At 36.2% G+C, this 20376-nt stretch overlaps 1 protein-coding gene across 5 annotated transcripts in view; it reads right to left on the bottom strand.

The window, feature by feature from the left end:
* The window catches only part of LOC5566538 (catenin delta-2), a 116363-nt gene that overhangs the window by 47711 nt on the left and 48276 nt on the right, over nt 1-20376 (bottom strand). For all 5 annotated transcript variants that reach the window (XM_021853251.1, XM_021853252.1, XM_021853248.1 and 2 more), the window contains one exon: nt 9319-9356. The gene's annotated coding sequence lies outside the window, so the exon portion shown is untranslated. The remainder of the gene's footprint in view (nt 1-9318; nt 9357-20376) is intronic.

The raw sequence follows: 20376 nt of genomic DNA on the forward strand, positions 1-20376 counted from the left end.
CTGAGTAATGATTAATACAGCCATTCGTATTTGAAGTTCATCATTGCACAAAATGCTGAATACAGGGCTGGTAGCGAAAAGTGGTGTACTTGAGACAAAGTTTTGATTGTCTGTGAATACAGACATTGTACATATTTGTTACGGTATTCAACGTCAATGTGATTCTTGAAAATTAAATTGTTGTCTAGCATGAGCCCTAGATACTTAACTTCATGTGAAGTGGTTCTGGAACGAACTGAATTAAAATGTTATTTTCGTGGAAAAAAGCCAAATCATAATTTATTTCTGGATTTTTTTGTTTGAAATAGTTGTCGATAAGTGACTTTATATGAACGGGTTTAAAAAGAAGACTAAATAATTATTGGCCTAAAAAAAAGTGACTAAATCACTAAAAAATAACTCCCTACCAGCCCTGTGAATGACATACGTTGTAATTAAATCTATTTAATAATGCAGCATTCTGCAGCGGAAGGGCTTATGTTAATTAAACATTATTGTAATACATTTTACTGACCTACATAAGCTGTATTAATTATACTTGTAATTATTATAAAGTATTAACGAATGGGATCTGTAAGGCCAGGGCACGAAATTCAACTAGAATTTTTGGGGAAGAATATCAAAACTGTACGTATATATAAAAAAGCTAGGCACATACTGATTTGTAGTTTTTGATACGCAAATCCTACCTCAACAACATAGACACTTGCACTTTAGTCGAACCGCATAACTTGAGCCGTCGTCAGCGGTAAGTGACACCCTACATTGCCCGCAAAGAGCAAACTACCACCGAAAGATCACGCTGAAGTTATCTCTGCTCACTATCAAATTAAGCGTAACCTAATCGAGCGCCATAAGTGGAATTGACATCGAACAACCTTCGGAACAACTTTGAAACCGAGATTGTATCGACTTACTGTACAAGCGGCACTAAAATACCCCCCCACCACCCCTCCATCTTACCAAATTCATAGAAGTACAGCGGTTTCAAACGTTATCGTCGTGTCGACATCCTCTACTCCCAATTTCTTGTGCTAGATTTTGGGACGGAAATAGAGTAAGGTGGGAAAAAAGTTCGAATTTCGTGGAATTTTCAATTTTTCCAGAAAAACTGTAACAGTTGAAAAGGAACAAATACCACAATGCTAACCTTCAACTTGTGTAAAAATATGTACCCATTTTGACGATATCAATTTCCAAACAGCTTAACCCCAACAAGAGGGCAAGAGTTTGACACTAGTTTAAATAAGTAGATGAAAAACCGAATTTAGTACTATACCATTTAATTCCACTAGAGTTTGTATCCTTTAACAGATACGCGTAATTCGGCCTCAATTGTAAGACTGTCTTCAGTGTCGTGGACTAGACTCGTCTTTAGTTTAAAACTTTTGTCCCAGCTTACTCTAAACATTTCGGGGTTGACTTCCTCCGCGCGACCCCATTCGAAGAAACTCCCCCACCAGCAGCTCCTTCCAGTCTCCTCACAATCGAGCACCAAATAGTTTTATCTTGTTTTGCAGTGCTGTTCATGGAACTCAACAAGTTGCCATAACTGCCAGGAACGTCTTTTTGCACTTTAATCAAAACTTCGGTAGCGCAGTATTGTCAGGCACTGTAGCAGCTAGCAAAAGTCATTGCACCATTTCGTACTGCTGCTTGTTCTAGTTTCGTGCTTGTGAGCCTTTTATTGGTAGATAGAGGCGTAGTAAGGGTTGTTCGATGTACTGTCTTTGGTAACGAAGCAAAAGTTGAGAAAATTTCTAAGCTTTTCAAAGTATAATTAAAACAAATATTCACATTTTGCAGATTTTATAGAATATGTTTTTCAAGCTTCAAAAGAAAAGTTGTCCTATCTTTAAAAAGCCTTTCTTTAAAAAGCTTTTGAGAAGAGAAAATTCATTCCAAGGTTAAAAGAGGCAAATTTCGTTGAAAATAAGTGTTAAGAACTATTCGAGTTACATAAAAAGCTTTTCAAGTTTCAAAACAGAAACTTTTTAAGCTTCAAAATAGAAATATCTCAAGTTCCCAAAACGAAAGCTTTGAACCAAGGTCTTTTGAGCGTACAAAAAAGTGTTTAACCTTTACAGTACTGGGTACCGGCATCGTAGTTTCAAAATTCGGTAACTTGCCAATCGTTCGATCGATTTCGAATAAATTTTCAAGAAAAATCATAAATGACTTAGGTCAAATTTTGTTGGGGTACTTAGGATATTTAATAATGAAAATTATGGGGGAAATGGAAGAAACCTTGCCGAAAACTTTGATAACATTGATTTACTTGACAAAATGTATCACCTGTTTCAGTTTGGAGACTATTGTGGTCGTTCCGGAAATATGCTTACCAGATATCGGTTGCGATAGGAACTCTAACGGAAAATTTCCAAAATATTATGTACTGATGCCTTTCGACGGCTCAAAATTCATGATGTTCCACCCAGAAGTTAATAAATTCAATATCATGAATTATTAAGTGGTCTAATCATTCTCGGACACTCGGTGACAGGTTCCGATATGGCTAGTTTTGAGACCTCTTTTGCGATTTCTTACACACCATACAAATTATAATCAATTTTCATATAAAAAATACAAATCGTCAAAATTGTCTCACGTAATTAATGGACGGACCCTAAAGCTTACAAAGTCGAAAGCACGAAAAATAAAATTTTAAAACTTCGAAGAAGTTATATCAATTCTGAAAACGAAGGTTTGAAGGATTTGTTGATGCTTCTAAGCTTTTTAAAATGCTTTTTGGGCTTTATAGAGGTTTATTGGTTTAAAAGTATTTTAAAGCATGACACTTGACATTCCAAGACTTAATAGAGACCCTTATCTTGTTGAAGGGAAGGGTCTCGACAACTTGTGCCGGTTTCCGGGAAATGCACTTAGGTTTGAAAAGAAAATTCGCCAATCATTAGAAATCAGCAGCTGATAGGAACTTATGGATAAGATTTTTTTTTCGTTTAAACGTCTAGAATCGAAGATACGATTTTCGCGCGGGAATTGTTTAAACCATCGGTGCTGTCGAAGGAGGTAGAAATTATTGAAGAAACCAGAGAAGAAAAACTATTATTACAAGCTGGAAAAACAAACAGTGGAGTCGCGAGAGTGGTTTTTTGAAAAACAAACAGTGGAGAAAACGGAACGTAATCGAAAAAATAAACGAAGCTGCGAAACAGCAAAGACAATGACATCAAAAATCATAAGTCGAGAAGAAGCTTCTCAAGCTTCGATGTAGAAGCTTCTCAGGCTTCGGATAATACAAAAGTTCTCAAGCTCTGCAGGACAAGCTTCCCAAGTTTTGCAGAAGAAGTTTTTCAGGCTTTGGAGAAAAAAGCTTTTTAAGCTTAGGAGGAGAAACTCATATCAATCTTGAGAGAAGAAGCGTTTCAAACTTCGAAGGAGAAGCTTTTCAAGCATCAGAAAAGAAGTTTTCAAGGATTATGTTACTTTTCCCCGGATGTCGTTTTTCCGAATGTCATTCCACCGAAAGCCAGTTCTCCGAATGACCCTTTGGCTTTCGAGGAAATAGCATTCGGGAAACCAACATTCGGGGAAAAGTAGCACCACCGTTTTAAAGATTTGGAAAAATTTCCATGCTTTTCAATCTCTTCAGAGATGTTTTTTTTTACATTTTTTTTTTTTAATTTCGAGTTTCAAATCTTTTAATTTTTGGATAAGAAGCTCTTTATGCATCGAAGTAAAAGCTTGTAGAGAAGCCATTTCAAGTATCAAATTTCCATCTAAACTTACACCAGTTAGCACGTTGAACACTTTTTGGCAGCAGAATCATGAATAGCTTTCAAGTTTTTAGGGTACATCACAATTTGTTTGGGGAAATGATACATTCAGGAAAATAGTTTTCGAGGAAGTAGTTCATTCGGGAAAAAGGTTTTCGGGGAAATGTCGGACAATCCTCTAAGCTACTGATAGATTTTATTAACTTGTATAGGCCTGTGATATACCGGAATAACTCCTGCCACAGGAGTATTCCCGAGATTCTTTGGCAATGTTTGGGAATAAGATATGTGTACGTGTATGCCGACAAAAAAATATTAAAATCCGTATTCACTTGGCAGTTAGAGTTTTCCCTTTTTTCAGATACGGCTGATCAGGCTGATACGGGTGAAAGAGCTTTCATAAGTTTGAAGGATTTTTTTTATATCTGCAGTAAGTTTTAAGAAAGGAGTTTCTTATATTACAGTAAAGACATTTTCACATTTAAAAAAAAAAAGGTTCATCTGGCTTCTTGAAAGAAATGTTTTCAAGCTTTGAGCCGAAGTATTCCAAGTTTTTAAAAAAAGTTTTGGATCTTCTCGAATAAAGCGTTTTCATGTTTTTATAAACCAAGGTTCATTGCAATACAATACACAGGGAAAGATCTTCTCAAAATTCTGAAAAAAAAACTTTTCCAATAGGCTCAAAAGTTCATTGGAAGAAACTATTCAAGCTCCTGTTACGATAATTTTTATTCATTTGGAAAAAGTAAAATACCTCTTCTTGAAAAAATAGCAATCATTTTGAAGAAACTTTAAAACATTTAAAGTCCAGCAGCTTCTAAATTTCAATGTAATTATTTTGAGTAATTCAGCTTATTGTCTTTATTATTGCAAATTTTGGATTTGTTGAAGGTTTAGTACCGATAAAACAGGGGACGGACCTGGTGTAGTGGTTAGAACACTCGCCTCTCACGCCGAGGACCTGGGATCGAATCCCATCCCCGACATAGTCACTTATGACGTAAAAAGTTATAGTGACGACTTCCTTCGGAAGGGAAGTAAAGCCGTTGGTCCCGAGATGAACTAGCCCAGGGCTAAAAATCTCGTTAATAAAGTCAAACCAACCAACCAACCGATAAAACATTTGCAAGCAAATACTGGAATCTTCGAACCTTCGTTGAAAGTTGGAAACCGTCAAAACTTCGGGCTATGTTCAGCAGTCCACAGTTATGATTTCTGCAATGAACACATCGATTCCAGTTTTGAATGACTCAAATCTTGATCAGTGATCCGCATCGATAAGCTTTCCGTTGTGAATTCTTGGGTATGAAATCACTGCATGCTTTTCCTACTTCGAAGTAGAAGAACAGGACTTTGAAGAAAAACCTTCATAAGACGGAGCACAGAAAAACTTTTTCAAACTTCAGATGAAGGTTTGAAGATCGAAAGGAGTAGCTACAACTCGATAATAACCCTTTTAAGCATCATGGCAAATAGCCATGCCTCAAACACTTCTTTTCGTAAAGTCTTCCGGTCGTCGCGTGGTTGACTACCACCACGCTGGAGCCGCGTTCAAAAACCGAGGTTTTTCCTCGTGTGGTACGAAATACAACACCACAAATACTAAAGTATTTAAAAAAGTTTCTTAATTCTTAAGTATCTATTCCAAGGATCGTGAAATAAAAGATTTATAATATGCGGATATCCATTTTACGTTTCAAATGATCTTGACAAGCTTCTGAGAAAAGCATTTCAAGCTTCGAACAAAAATATTTTCACGATATAAAAAAGGGGGGGGGGATTTACCATAATCTTCTTCAGTGTGCATAATTCAGTGCCTCTATGTATACAGGGTCGTGGCGCCGGCCACGTCCTTGCAGTCAGGTGGGATTGGGGGAAGGAATGTTAGTGTGTAACCTTTGCTATTTGGAGACCGTGTTTGCCTTTCCATCTCCACAAAGGGTACTGGGAGGGATGTATGTTAATGAGGAGGATCGCTGGGTCACAGGATTCACTTTGATAAGCGATTAGACCTCAGAAATGCTTTCTTAATTTCCAAGTAGAAACTTTTCTTTATGAGCATTACAAGCTTATAAGAAAAAGTTTTTCAAGCTTTCTATACGAAGATTTCTAGAATACTTCGAATGAGTAAAATCAAATTAACACACTCTCTGATATCTCTCTAAATTTTGAGTAGGGAGACATGGGGCAAGAAGGACACCTGGGGCAAAAGTGCCACCTCTAATTTCAAGTAGTTAAAATCATTTTTTTTTATGTTCAATGCAGGATAAGTATAAATTGAGTAGTAACTGAGGGTTGTGTAAATATTACAGTTAAAAATGTTTAGTACAAAAAATTAGAAAAATGTCTTTAACTCACCAACGCAAAATATGCGAAATATTATAAGAATGTAAGACTGGAAAACAAGGTTTGACTCCCAATAAATACAAAACATATTGATTTTTCTGCAAAGTATCGATGATTTTCAATTGTTTAATATAGCTGTGAGGAAATTTTTTCGAAAAACTTCTTTTGACATTAAATTTTACATATATAATAACAGTATGTCTTATGGGGCAAGAGGGACACCGCAATTTTCTCATATAAAATCAAATGAACTTTTATTTTTCTTGTTAAATATTGCATTAAATCAATGTTTTCTACTAAATAAAATCAAAATGAACCATCTTGGACATTTAAAATGGTTTTTGAAAATTTTTACTATTATTGTTACAGTCAAATAAGATAAAAACTAAATTAATTTCGTAAAATTACTTTTTAGCTATAAGTCAACTTTTATCCCTCAGTTTTTATCTTTACTTACTCTACAATTTATCGTTTAGGCGGGGAAATAATAATATTCAAAATTTGTGGCATTTTCCTCTGGTGGTCTTCTTGTCCCATACGAGTGGCCCAAAAACAATGTAGATTTATATGGAAATAACTATGGAGAAGTTTTGAAAAAGTAAGTACAAATGTATCATCCCATAGTGAAAACTCATTCTTCGAACCATAATAAAGAAATTTGCTGAAGAGAGCAATTCAATCCGACGAGTAGGACAATAGAGGTTCATGAGTTTGTTAGCTATTATTTAGCTACATATTAGATTATAGCCCTGCAAGCATCTACAAAAATCCCTAACTAAATTAGCTCAGAAGGGATTTATTTCTTCAGCAACATATTTCATTATGATTTGAAGAATAAGTTTTTAGTATGGGATGATAAGTTTGGGATGTGGTTTGTCAATTACAGTACTAACGTGTTGAGAACATTTTTTTTTAAATTTTTCCCTAGTAATTTCCATGTAAACCTACATTGTCTTTGGGCCACCTTCAAATCACCACCGAAAAAGCTGAAAATTTCACAGAACTCTATTTTTATGGTAAGAAAGGTAAAGAAGATATGGGAGATTGGATTTTCAAACATTTTTAAGTTTTGAATCGCCTTAGTGTCCATCCATATCTGGTATTCACTAGTTTGAACGAGCAACAATTATGAAATTCAAGAAGGCAGGCCAATGAGGAACAGTCAAAAATCTCATCTGAAGCGATTTTTACAATACTCCCACCCATTCTCATACACTATTACCTAGGTGTGCCTATGTCAATTATGGACGTACAATTGCGCTACAAGTGCTCACTCGCCGAAATTGGTTCCCAAGCTTCCAACAGAGGTAGCTGACTATGAATATGCCTCAATAAACTTTTGTTCGATACATTCTCGTTATCAGCCGCTCCGTGCTTGTTTCTACATCGATCGAAATGAACAAGGAGTGTGACTTTACTACGTTGAGAATGGTGGTGGGCGGAAATTGCGGAGGGTGATATGTTTTGCGAAAATTTTGCGTTCGTCCCAAAATGGCAGTTTGCAGTGAAACGTCGACACGGAAGTGCACCCGAGGAGGAAAGAATAACTCGCCAATAACTCATGCATACCATATTTTGGTATCATACCACAATTAGGTATTGTTCAGTTATCAATACCTCATTTTGGTATTATAATGGTATTTGGAAAAAATGTTTAAAACAATTGAAAATACTTCATTTTGGTATTCGACAGCTATTGAGGACTGCTGGAGGTATTGAACAAGTATTGAAAAATTTCACTTTTATATGAAAATCCATCAAGTATTATTTAGGTATTACAATACCTGATCTAGTTATCAGCTTGGTATTTGTAGAATATGATGAAGGTATTATTTGAGGTATTTTACCTCTTATGCAGGGCTCATTCATACCTCATTCAGGTTGTAAGTATTGGAAATTATCTGGTATGGAATACCTCAATTTGGTATTCAGTAGATATTTTCTTCTGCTCGGGCAACTTACCGGTGTTGCAGAAGTATGCACAACTTTTTTTTCAGATTTTTATTTTTGTGCCTTTGAGACAGCTTACAGTTCGAGTGACGTTAGAACGTCAATAATGTGAAACACCCGGAAAAAAAAGTTTTATCCCCCGCGTCGTATGATAGCTCTTGTGCGAAAACACGTATTCGAAAGTTTTCGATGATATCACAGACACGCAAAAAAAAAAAACTAGACGTTCTGACAAGAGAATAATCCTAAATGACAGAAATGATTGCGCAGACAGCTGCATTCCGGGAAATAGGAAAAACAAAATCGGAAGACAACGATGGAGCACTGACAAGTGGAGGGGGTGGTGTTGTAATTCGCAATGGGGCCCCGGAAGTATCACCCATTCAGACAGGAAGGTTCTTTCCTAGTTTGGACCAGTCATTGCCTCGAAAGGCACACTGGATTACAGAAAGGGGGATGATGGGGAGGGAAATTGTGTGGTCGGAAACGAGGGTGGTTGCTGGTGTTGCACGTATATACGTTGGACGGCACGTCCAATAAATTGCACGATTTTGTTTTATTCATGGAAATACTCAGGGTTGTACCGGACTGGAGCGTGGTGATTTACAATTCATCGGAACTGAGCTTTCTTCAATAGGAACGTTTCGAAGAAAAAACAGCGGTACACAGCAGAACGTCATCCGACGAAAGTTTCATTTAAGCTTCTCGTGTAAAATTATTGAATTTTTATCAGATACGCTAAGCAAATATATTTGAACAAACATCATTATTTGTTCATCAAGTTCTTTTTGCTAAGAAAGGTACATATAAGGCTGCATTAACTTTTTGTTTAGATTGGGAACGTTTGGAATTTTCGTTCCTTAATGTAGAAATGAACAGAACAAGAATCACTTTGTTCTACCTTACATTCGCTATCCAAGTTAACGAATCCACATCCAAACTCATCATTTGTGCGTTGAGGTTTTGGCTTTGAGGTTCCAGGTTTAGTAAATAAGTAAAGCTCTCTTCCTTCGATAAGTTTCATTTTTGACATCTTTTTGGCATGTAGAAATTCCGTATTTAACTGTGTAGAGCTGGATATTTCTCATAAAACTGTTTCATTCAAAACAGGTTGCTTTCCGAAAAAGTCGGTCAAATTGGTTATGCTGAAGGCCTCCCTTTTCCATTTTCGACTTTTTGTGCCTGAACCATAGTTATTACATAATCAAGAGTATCTTGCTAAGATATTGAAGACTGTAGGATTGACGACTCATATACTAAGACTACAAGCACCGGGGATACTTACATGATCTTTTGTAATGTAGACCCAATCAAGAGGTTATCCTGAAAATAAAGAAGAGAAACGTATTACAATCGAGAACAAGCTTGAGTTGATTATAGAACAATTAATGTCATTCGTTTTCATTGAACCCTTCCATTTAGATCCAAATTGATCCACAATTCATAACCAATAAACGAACGGTAATGTTGTTCGCAATATTGGCACTGGCGTTACATTCAAACCACATTCTACCGCAGTTTTGCACCAACAAGTTTCTCGTTCTGCTGGCGTCCGAACTGATACCGGAGCAGAACCCAGCAGAACGCCACTTTAGCAGAACAATGAAGGAATCGAGAAATGATGTCAACCGTAAATTATTGCAATTTGATACAGAGCGACTGCGACAACGTTTCAGCATTGGTGCTTCTGCTACCACCGTAGACATGCGGTGCAAATGGTCTGATAGGACCGTCACATCAGACAACGAGACTTTGACATCCTCATCTCATTCGTTGCCATTCAGACTGATCAACGTGGCTACCTAAAACGAAAAAATGTTGCACCCTACTTTGCTCCCGTAGCCAATCTGCGTCTGCCTTCACGGTGTGTCTGAAAACTTTATAAACGAAAAAAAAGCACATACACACACACATTTCAATTCGACGTAAGTAACTTTTATACTGTTTTGAGAAAGTTAATTAAGAAGAATCACAACCTGTCGTCTAAAACTGTTTTAAAATGAATCCCCTTTTAAACATTTTTTTACCGTGTACATCCCTCAAATTTTGCATGCAATCAGTTCACGTTAAAACACTAGGTACCGTAATTTCGGGTGAAATTGATCATTTTTCCTGGTTTTCCTTGTCTGTTTTCCAAAATGTTGATAATTGCAAACAACTAAGTATATAGAAACAAGTACGACGGTGAGGTTCATTAACTCGTGTACCGAAATTTTCCAACAAATATGATTTTAGTGCTAAAAATCATCTCCACAATAAAAAATCGGCGGATTCCGTTTCGGGGTGAAATTGATCACTTGTCAATATGATTGTTGTTAGTTTTTAAAACAACTCCACATACTGAACTTGAGTTCTCTGAATCTGAATATGCTTGCCAAATTCTAAACAATACAATATTCATCGAAATAATGAATGAATAAATTTGAAGAATTATGCGGAAAACGCCTAAATGTAGGCAATTTCTTATGGAATTATCAGTTGTTGAACAGAAATTCAATTATTTCAAACGATTGAGTAAATTGGTACGAGTTTTGATGATAAAATCTGGTTTCGGAATATATTTTAAGCATCCTTACAAACTTTCAGGATTATACCATGTTCATAACCTTGTTTAGAACAAGAAGTTTATGGATGTTTGTCAATACTGCACCGTACATGATTTTGAAATTTTTCAGTATTTTCATAGAAATAAACATTCTTTAACGCAAAAAACATCACAACATACAATTCTACAATAATTCTGACAAACAACGTTCATTTACAGCAGGTTGCATTGATATTTGTGCTCCATTAGGAAGAAATAAAATCGTGTGACACGGTGATCAATTTCACCCTACTGATCAATTTGACCCGAATTCACGGTAGTTCTTATCGTTTCCCACAAAAACTGTATGACAAAATGATAAGTCGTTTTTTCACCAGTGTAAAATCGACTTAAGTAGTGTTTTGTTTTGATTCGTGTTTAAGTCACTTTGTCTCTCCATACAACGGAGCGGCGAAAGTAATGGTTAGGTTGCGAGAGTTGAAAATCTTACTTACGCCGTTTAGTAAATCCTAAAATTGAACGTTTTAAAAGTGAAAAAAACAGTCTGCGAAACACGTAGGATTGATAAAGTAAGTTTGTTAACTTTTTTGACTTGAGTCTGTTTGAATAAGTTTTCGAGAATTCTCATTTCTCATGCTTGAGTTTTTTGAGTTTTTTGAGTTGTGTCTCACGCAACTCAGGTCCTTTTCAGGTTAAATTAAATTTCACGGAATTTCCTGATAATCCAAGTTTTTCTAAATGGTTCCAAAATCGCGTCAAATCCGTAAATTTCGTTAAATCCACGTAGCCGTGACAACCCTCAAACCATCTGAAGTATAAATATTGTAACATAGAGCTGCCCATTACACCCCAAAAGAAACCCAAATTTCAGTTTCCCTAGGTAACTGTTTTGTTTCTTAGCGAAAAGACTTGCAGCTTGATGCACTAGGATAGAATAGGAGAATCTGGAAGTAATCAATTGAAGAATTTTCATGACTTCAACGCATCTTATGAACAAAAAATAGTTGAAACCATATTTCACATACAAACTTCAAGCTCGTTTAGTAAACCACTTCTTTGAGTTGACGGGTTCAACTCATGTTTCTATAGTAGCTTCTTGAGTTCCAAATGAACAAATTATTGGTCAGCTCTTTACTTCCATTTCCCTCGATGAAACATTTTCAAAATGACACTGGAGAGGATTTAGGATACTATATCATTCGAATGATTGGTGCAGAATTGATGATCACCCGACCTGTGGATTACAACAAAATTGTAACAGATTTTGTTACTCAGTTAGCGCTTTTTTCCTAACAAAATATGTTATAATTTTGGCTGGTTAGTAGTTAAAATAACAAAAATTATGACACAATTTTCTCCACACTAAAATAAATTGAGACAAAATATATGTTATAATTTAAACAACAATGTAACTCATTATGTTTCAAATCGAACAAAAATATAATTCATTTTGTTATTTTCCATTACATAATTAAAACAAAATTCATTATATGCAAATGATCTTAATTTTTTTTAACAGATTGTGTTATAATTATGTTTTGAATTGAAACAAATTTTTAACAGACTTTGTTACTAGAACTGATTTTGTTTTAATTATGCTATAATTTCCACCATCAACTAAATGTGCTTCTAACAAAAATGAAACAAAATTTGTTATTTTTCACAAATCTTGATTTAATTGTGCTACAATTTTAATGTAATCTACTGGTCGTGCATTCTTTTCGTTGATAACGGTTTCAGACGTATCGTGTCCTCATTGTCTCGGATAACTGTGGCCGCTCGTCCTTCGCGCGCGCTCGTTGCTCATATTTGGGACGACCGACACAATGTGCAACTAATTTCGCTAAAATGTTTTTATCTGTCCCCCAGATCCATTACAGGGTGCCGTCGTTTTCTGTCTGCTCCTTATTCTCCGGTTTTTGTTGTTTGGTCTCAGTCTCGCCTTCTCGTCATTGTTTCGTTTGTGCAACCACACTCCCGACGATGATGGATACACGCACATTTCCAAGTGGATGTTTACATGAATGACCCTCCCCGTACGTCAACACCCGCGCACTTCGTTGGATCAATTTGTTTTCAAAATTAGTTGGCTACACAACTCAATTTGCACCGTTTCGCCACTGCGTGTCTCAAAACGCCGCTCGACGGTCGTGTAGAACAACGGTAATTGTAGTCTATAGGTTGGTTGGATAACTCAGGACGGCGAGGCTGAGGTTGAATGCAATCCAGATGCCTGGCCGGCCAACCAACAGACGCGGGCGCACACGACTAGAGTGTGAATTATTCATGTCTGGCCAAGGAGCGTTTTTGCGCATGAAGGAGCAGCACTGTCGCATCGTTATCTCCAACGAGTCCAATCGCTTCTGCTTAGGGTGGCCCATTATGATCAGCTGCTTCTCAGCTTAGCATTCTTATGTGCACTTCCACAGTTATCAACTGAGAGCTTTCTTTGCCAAAGTTGCCATTTTCGCATTCGTATACCGTGTGGCAGGAACGAAGATACTCTATGCCCAGGGAAGTCAAGGAAATTTCCATTTTGAAAAGAGCATGGACCGACTGGGAATCGATCCCAGACACCTTCAGCATGACATTGCTTTGTAGCCGCGAATTCTAATCACTCGGCTAAGAAAGACCCTGTCGATTTATTCCATACAAAAATGGACCACCTTATTGCTGCTGCATCGGGTGATGATATCTCCCATCGGTGCCGTTGTCGAGTTGTCGATATCGTGTCGCCTCGATTGAGTGGCTCAATGTTTCTGGTGGGGTTTCTCACTGTTTCGACTGTGCGAGGATGTGTGGATGGTTTCCAAGGATTCACTCTTGCGCTGCGATACGACAAGGCCAGGAGACTAATGATGGATACGGCTCGTTGGTTTGGTTTTGATTGCGGCATGCATAATGGGTGGAAATTTCGCGTGAAACCTCTTTGGATTCAACCGGAGGACATTCGGCATAGAGATATGAGCGAAGGTGAGATTTGGAAAACTGTATTCACTTAGTTCTGCTAGTTTGGAAAACAATGTCTGTTTTCTGAAATAGGCAGGGTCAAGGTTTGGCCATCAGTCACTAAAACTTTGGGTAACCTAGTAATTAGTATAATTTATGCCGCAATCTTTTAGAAGCTTGAGAATCCGGTAACAAGTATGCATCAATGGTACATGATAATGGCGAGATTCTGATTGCGTTCTTAGTAAGTATATCTCCCGCGATCTACTTATAGTCGATTCTATGTCCAATCTTTAATGATGTAAATATTAGTAGCAAGTTTTACATATTTAGTTGATCAGGGTGTCAACTTGTTTACAAAAATGAAATTCCCTGATATTTCCAGATTTTTTCCAGGTTTTACAAAATAATTCCAGGTTGATTTCAGATGGATAAAAAATAAATTATGTTCAAAAATGTTCATATTTTTAGGGCAGAAACCAAAAAAGAATGAAATAAAAACAAAACCTGACAGGAACCAGGAGATAAGAGTTTTATAAATCAGACCGCAGATTTCTCTGAGAATGTTTTTTTATTTTTTGTTAAGTTAATTCCTCGAAACATTACTAACTATAAATAATAATGCTCGTATTTTTGTATGCATTTTTCAACGATTTTCTCAAGGAATTTCATCATAAATTATTTCAGGTATTTGTCCAAAAGTTCAGATATTACTTCGAAGATTTTTTCGGGATAGATGGACAGATTTCTTTACCTTAGTTCATTTAGTACAAGCCTACCCAACCTTTCCGAACCGCGGGCCAAATCGAAGGAACATTTTTGTGTGGCGGGCTATATTCGCTTGAAATCCGAATAAAGTCATTGAATGTTAGTTACATTGTTATCTTTTGAAGAAATAAAACAAAAACAGATAATTGCTGATAAGCATCCTGGTGGATATTGTGAGAGTTCCTTTGAAAATCAATAATCTTGCTCAGGATCAGGATCAATAATCTTGTTTGGACCCTGTAAGAAAATGATATAACAATAAAATGCCCAGAATTTTATGAGAATCATAATTTCTTGAGAGTCCCACCGTTTTTTTTTTCACAGTGATTTTGTCATTATCATTATCAAGCTGTTCCATAAATATTGATCAAAATTAAATGGGGATTCTGACCAGTATTTTACAAGAATCGTTCGACGACTCCATCAGAATCTCGCTCATTATTCATTTCGAAATCCCATCTTAAAATAATTGAGAATGCTGTCCAAGATTTCAAAAGAAACTGTTCATAATTATATTATAAATTCGTCTAAGATTCTGCCCTGACCAGGATTTTTGAAAATAAAGAATTAAATTCGATAAGAATCCTGCCCACGCTAACCATGAAATTCATGTCCAGGTGAAAAGACTGTTTTTTTATAATCCTGCCAACACAGATAAAAACATTTAAATTTCAATGTAGCGTAAACAGAAGAAGATTGTAAAAGTAAACGAAATCCATCTATTGTTACAGCATTACGTTTAATTTTCAACTAAAGATGCTGGAATGGTACATGATCGCGTAAATTTCAAGTGTATTCGATTGAAAAATAAGCAATTTGTCGTTGACATTTCAGTTTATTTTGATGCTCCAAGCTGTGAAGGATTCTGCGCCAATCACTTCCAAGAGTTGTTAAAATTTATTTAATTTATTTCCAGGTTTCTATGAGTATAAGGCGATGGTTCGTTTCAATTATAATTGAAAATTTAGATTTTTGGTATTCAATGTCAGAGAACATGAATTTTTATATTTGGATTTTGAATAATTCATACAATCAAAAATTGTGAAAAATTCTTTAGTAAATCATTAAATTATTAGCGGGCTAAACTGGTAGAGTGAAAAATGGGCTCGGGCCGTTAGGCAGCACTGATTTTGTGAATATTTCCCATCGAATTCATTAAAGAGTTTTGTTTTGGATATCTCAAGAAAACAATATGGTTTGCCAAATATCACCACAGAAATTAGCTCAGAGATCATCAGGAATTCCTTTGAAGATTCTTTCAGATATTTTTCAACAAATCCCTAAGTCCTCCATGATTTTAACCAGTGATTGTTTAGAATATCTTCCAAAAATTCCAAAAATTATTGAGATTTTTCAAGGGAGTATTTTTCTAGGAATTGTTCCAGCCATTTCCCTACGGATTTTTTTTTAAGAAATTTGAGAAAATGTTAGAAATATATTCGTGAGATATTTCCAAAGTATTTTTAAAAGTAACATCTGATGAAATTTGTGTAAGAAACTTGATGAACAAGGGTTATTAAAAGAACTCGTGGACCCTTGAGCAAATTTTTTAAAGAGCTGCTATTTGAATTTTTAGGATGATTACAAAAACGAATCAATCTAAACTCCTTGAAAAACATCGGACAGATTTCTTTAAAAAAATGTACAGGAATGATCGGAAGATATCCTGGAATAAAAATTCCATTGTATTAACTAATATGGAACTTTTTTTTAGAAAGTCATTGAGAAATGTTTGGAAAAACTGCAGTTGTAATACTTGGATATAATTTTGAATTAGAAAAAAATCTAGAGGTACTGAAGCATAAAACACAGGGTCGAGTTTGAGGATTTATTTGAAAATTTCTCAATATTTCTTGGCAGAAATTTTGTAAAAATCTTTGGAAAATGTAGACACCTGGAAAATTCAGCTGAAAGATTAGTGGCAAATATCTGGAGGAAATCCTAGAATAGTTTTTTTTTAATCCCTTTGCAAATATCTGAGGTACAATCTGGAGAATTTTTTCAAGATTTTTTTTTGAAAATTCGGAAGAATATCTTGAAGAATATCTGAAAGTATACCAGATGGAATCTCTGGAGAAACCAATAGGATAATTCCTGAGCTTTTCCGGGATAATTATTTTGCAGAATCAGTTGCATAGTCTCGTAACAGTCTCTAAAGGTTTTTCTGGAGCCTACAAAAATCAAAATTCACTGTCAGCAAGATATGGAAAAAAGATACTTTCGGTTGAAAAAGAGACTTTGATCAAAAATAGTTACTGTTTAGAGACTGGAATAAAAATAGAGACCGCGTCTCTAAAAAGAAACCATTTAACAGACCTTAAATTGATAAATTGATTGTTCCGACAATTTAAATTAAAAGTGGTTTAGATTCCACTTTCCCAAAAACAATCTTCCAGTTTTTGGAATTTTGAATAATTTAAAAAATCGTGCATGAACATATGTGATTCTACTACTGTTTTTTGTGGATTTCTGTAACGATTATTAACGAATTAGTGGATGAATTAGCTAGGCCAATTTCTGTGGAAATCTTTGACTATTTATATGTACTTGGGATATGAAACACTCTCTTCAAGATTATTCACTTCTTGCTTCACGGAACGCTTGGACCTTCCTTAATGGACTTCTAAGGAGTTCTTCGATAGATTTCTTCAAAAATACTATTTGGATGCCTTGCTTGATAGCATTCATGAAGAAATCATAGCGGAACCTTTTACTGACAATTGGTTCTTAATGGACAATATTACAGGATTTTTTTTACGGTTTTTTATAAATTCCTCCTGAGGACATTGCTGGATTCGTTTAGCGATATTTTAATAATTTAAACAATAATATAGTAGCAGATATCAGTTACAGATTGGCGAAATTATGGCAGCTTCATAGTGGAATCCTTGACGGTTTCTACAGTCTTGAGCGAGCAGAAAATTAATCGATTCTTTGTTAGAATTATTGACGTGTGCTTGACGAGTTCAATTAATTACAAGACGCCTAAAGTATTGGATCAAACTTCCAAAAATTATCACGAATAAAATAATAAACCTATGTTCAAATGAGAAAGTACATTAAATGTCACAGGATCACATTTCTTTTGAGCTTTGTGTCAGTGTGTGGAATATAGACCTCTAGGATTTTCGTAATCGGCGTTCCATGGAGCATGACGAATTTGCAACGAAATCCAAAAGTAATCTCTGATAACTAATGAACTCCTACAGAATATATTTCCGAAGAATTTCTGGACCTATGAGTCTGGCTTGTTTGGTAGAAAAATGATTGGAAACTTGAAACAAAACTATGAATAATATATTGTAAAATCCTTGAGCTATTTAGTGAAATACCAGTGAATAAATTTAAATCGAATTTGGTACAATAGCATTTAATTCGAACTCAACTATATCGACGTCTTCAGTGTCATGTACTAGACTCAACTTGACTAAAATAGTACACGATACAGGACACGATCTCATAGTTTAGGTCGAAATTAAATGGTTTAATTTGGTTTTCATTAACTTCTAATAACAAGATTTTTTGAAAAAAAAAATCGTATAATCCCGGGCACAACTCTGGATATATTTCTGGAGGAATAATTGGAAAATTTTAAATAACCTTCTAAAAAATCTATGAAGATTTAAATAGAGATACGAGACTCGATAAGTCTTTAGAATAGACTGCAAGAGTAAAATCTCATAGTATGAAGTTTCTAGAGAAAACTCTGTAGGAATTTCATGATGAAAACTCGGACGAATTTAGAAATTATGAATGGAACAAATTATGGAAGAGTTCCAAATAGATTTTCTGGAATTATCTCTGGAATTCTGAATCCCTGTAAAATGGGTTGAAGAAAAAATCTACTTAAAAATACCTAAAAAACTTACTAAAAAATCTAGCTTAAAAATTAAAAAATCTCTGAAACAATTTCTGGAGGAATTTCTAAACATATTCCTTAAGGAATATCTACAGGAATTACTAGAAAAATTCTGGAGAAATCTACGACGGAATTTCTAAAGAAGCTGAGAAGATACTTAGTAGGAATCTCTGGATACTCTAGGACACTACTATAAATAAGGGATATCTGGTATTTCCATGAAAAATATCAGAAATTCAACCAGAGATTTCTTCAACATTATGTTCAAGGATTCCACAAGAATAAGTTTGGATGTTGCTTTGTGAATACCGCTTATAGTATCTGCAGGGATTAGTACCTAAATATCAATTTCTAGACAATTTGCTCCTTCGTTTTTTCGCAACAGTTGCATTTGTTTGTACCGCATTGCAACCCCGGTACGGATTAGGAGAATTATGGAATCAAGTGTTTAGTTTATAGTTGTTATCTGCATCGTTACTGTACAGGAAACTTCTAGTCTGAAAAATATTTTCACAGTACACATAATTCCTCTGCTGAAACAGGTGGTTAGTTTCATTTTCAGCTCGTTTCATGCATCCCCATCGCAAACTCTACAACAGCATACTAACCAACCTGTCAGCGAACATCGACAATATGATAATGGTGCCATTTCAATCAAACTCCAATATTCACTCGTTCGGTATACACCCTTCACACAAACGGCAAATGGGCAACTCCTGATGTAGAGAAAAAAAAACCTCTTCTTCTTCTCGGAATCACATTCCCACTGAGACAGGGTCTGCTTCTCAGCTCAGTGTTCAATGAGCACTTCTACAGTTATTAACTGAGAGCTTTCTTTGCCAAAGTTTCCATTTTAGCATTCGTATATCGTGTGGCAAGTAAGAAGATACTTTATCCAGGGAAGTCAAGGAAATTTTCCTGGAATCGAACCCAGTTACTTTCAGCATAGCTTTGCTTTGTAGCCGCGCACGTTACTACCAGGCTGAAGAAGGCCCCCGTTTTTCTATCTCTGGCATTTTCCAACTTTGCGATACGATGCCATATCACCAGTTTGTAGACAACCATGTACGACACGTTATTACCATCACCACCGTCACCTCCACCACCCATGAGAATAAAACCCAACCGCCAAGAAAATAACATTTTCGTTTCCCAGCGGGACATTCCTCGTGTCGTCCTCCAAGCGCGTTGCGTATCCTCTCAAAACCGTCCCGGAGACAATCTTTTTCAGGGCTTGAGTTGGGTGCTACTGGGCGCGATCCTTTTTTCTCCACCGGACTTGCTATCAAAGGGATAGCTTTGCTCCCTGAGTTAACTTCCTTTCACTAGTGTGGCCTTCACCGTCAAGTAAACCACATTCATGGAACGGTGAACTGGCAGTTCTAAGCCAAACTTTCCGGACCATGTTTGCATCTTTCTTCTTTGTGGCCACCGTGACGACTCTCACTATCCATTTCGAATCGTTCCGGTCTGTCAGGGCTGGTAGCGTATTCCGCAGAATCATGTGTTTCGTAGTTTAGTTGATTAAAGCGCCAGTCTAGCGTACACGGAATCGTGAGTATGTGCCTCACTAGATCGCGTATTTTTTATTTATTCTGACCAGATTATATGTCTAGATTTATTTATGTCTAACCAAAGTTTATGAGAAATCAAGCTTCAATCTCTAAGTTCTTGTAAGATTTCTTTTTGTATCTTTAGTTTTGTTTGGTCTTCCTTTTCATGCAAGAGATCTCTAGTATTCCAATTTTCTAGCCACTTTGTCGCTACCAGCCCTGGGTCTTACTTCACAGACTGTATATAGCATGTGTGTCCTGTGTTTCCCGCGAACAGAATGTGTGGTCAGTCTCTCGGGTTGGACCATAAAATCCAAGTCATAACTCGGTTGAACGTGAGCTTCTAGTTCTGGGTTCTGTGCATTGGGCATTTTTTTGTGGTCGTCATTGTATCCTTCTCGGGGGAAATGGCGTGACGTTTTTTTTCTTCTTCGCTATTCTGGTGGGTGATGCCAAGAGACTGCGCGACAACGATGGAAATTGAGCTGCCGAGAGTGCTTTATCACTGTCATTTTCGAAGAAAGTTCATTCGCTGGATTCGTTCTTGTCCTTGAGTCGATGGCTGAGGCTTTATTGTCCACCCTGGTGTCAGGTATTGTGCTCGCAATGAATCATATCTAAACGACCAAAGTTGCATGGCTTTACGGTGCCCCGAAGGGCATGCTACGA

The sequence above is a fragment of the Aedes aegypti genome, chromosome 3 (assembly GCF_002204515.2).
Source record: "Aedes aegypti strain LVP_AGWG chromosome 3, AaegL5.0 Primary Assembly, whole genome shotgun sequence".
In the NCBI taxonomy this organism is placed as follows: Eukaryota; Metazoa; Arthropoda; class Insecta; order Diptera; family Culicidae; genus Aedes; species Aedes aegypti.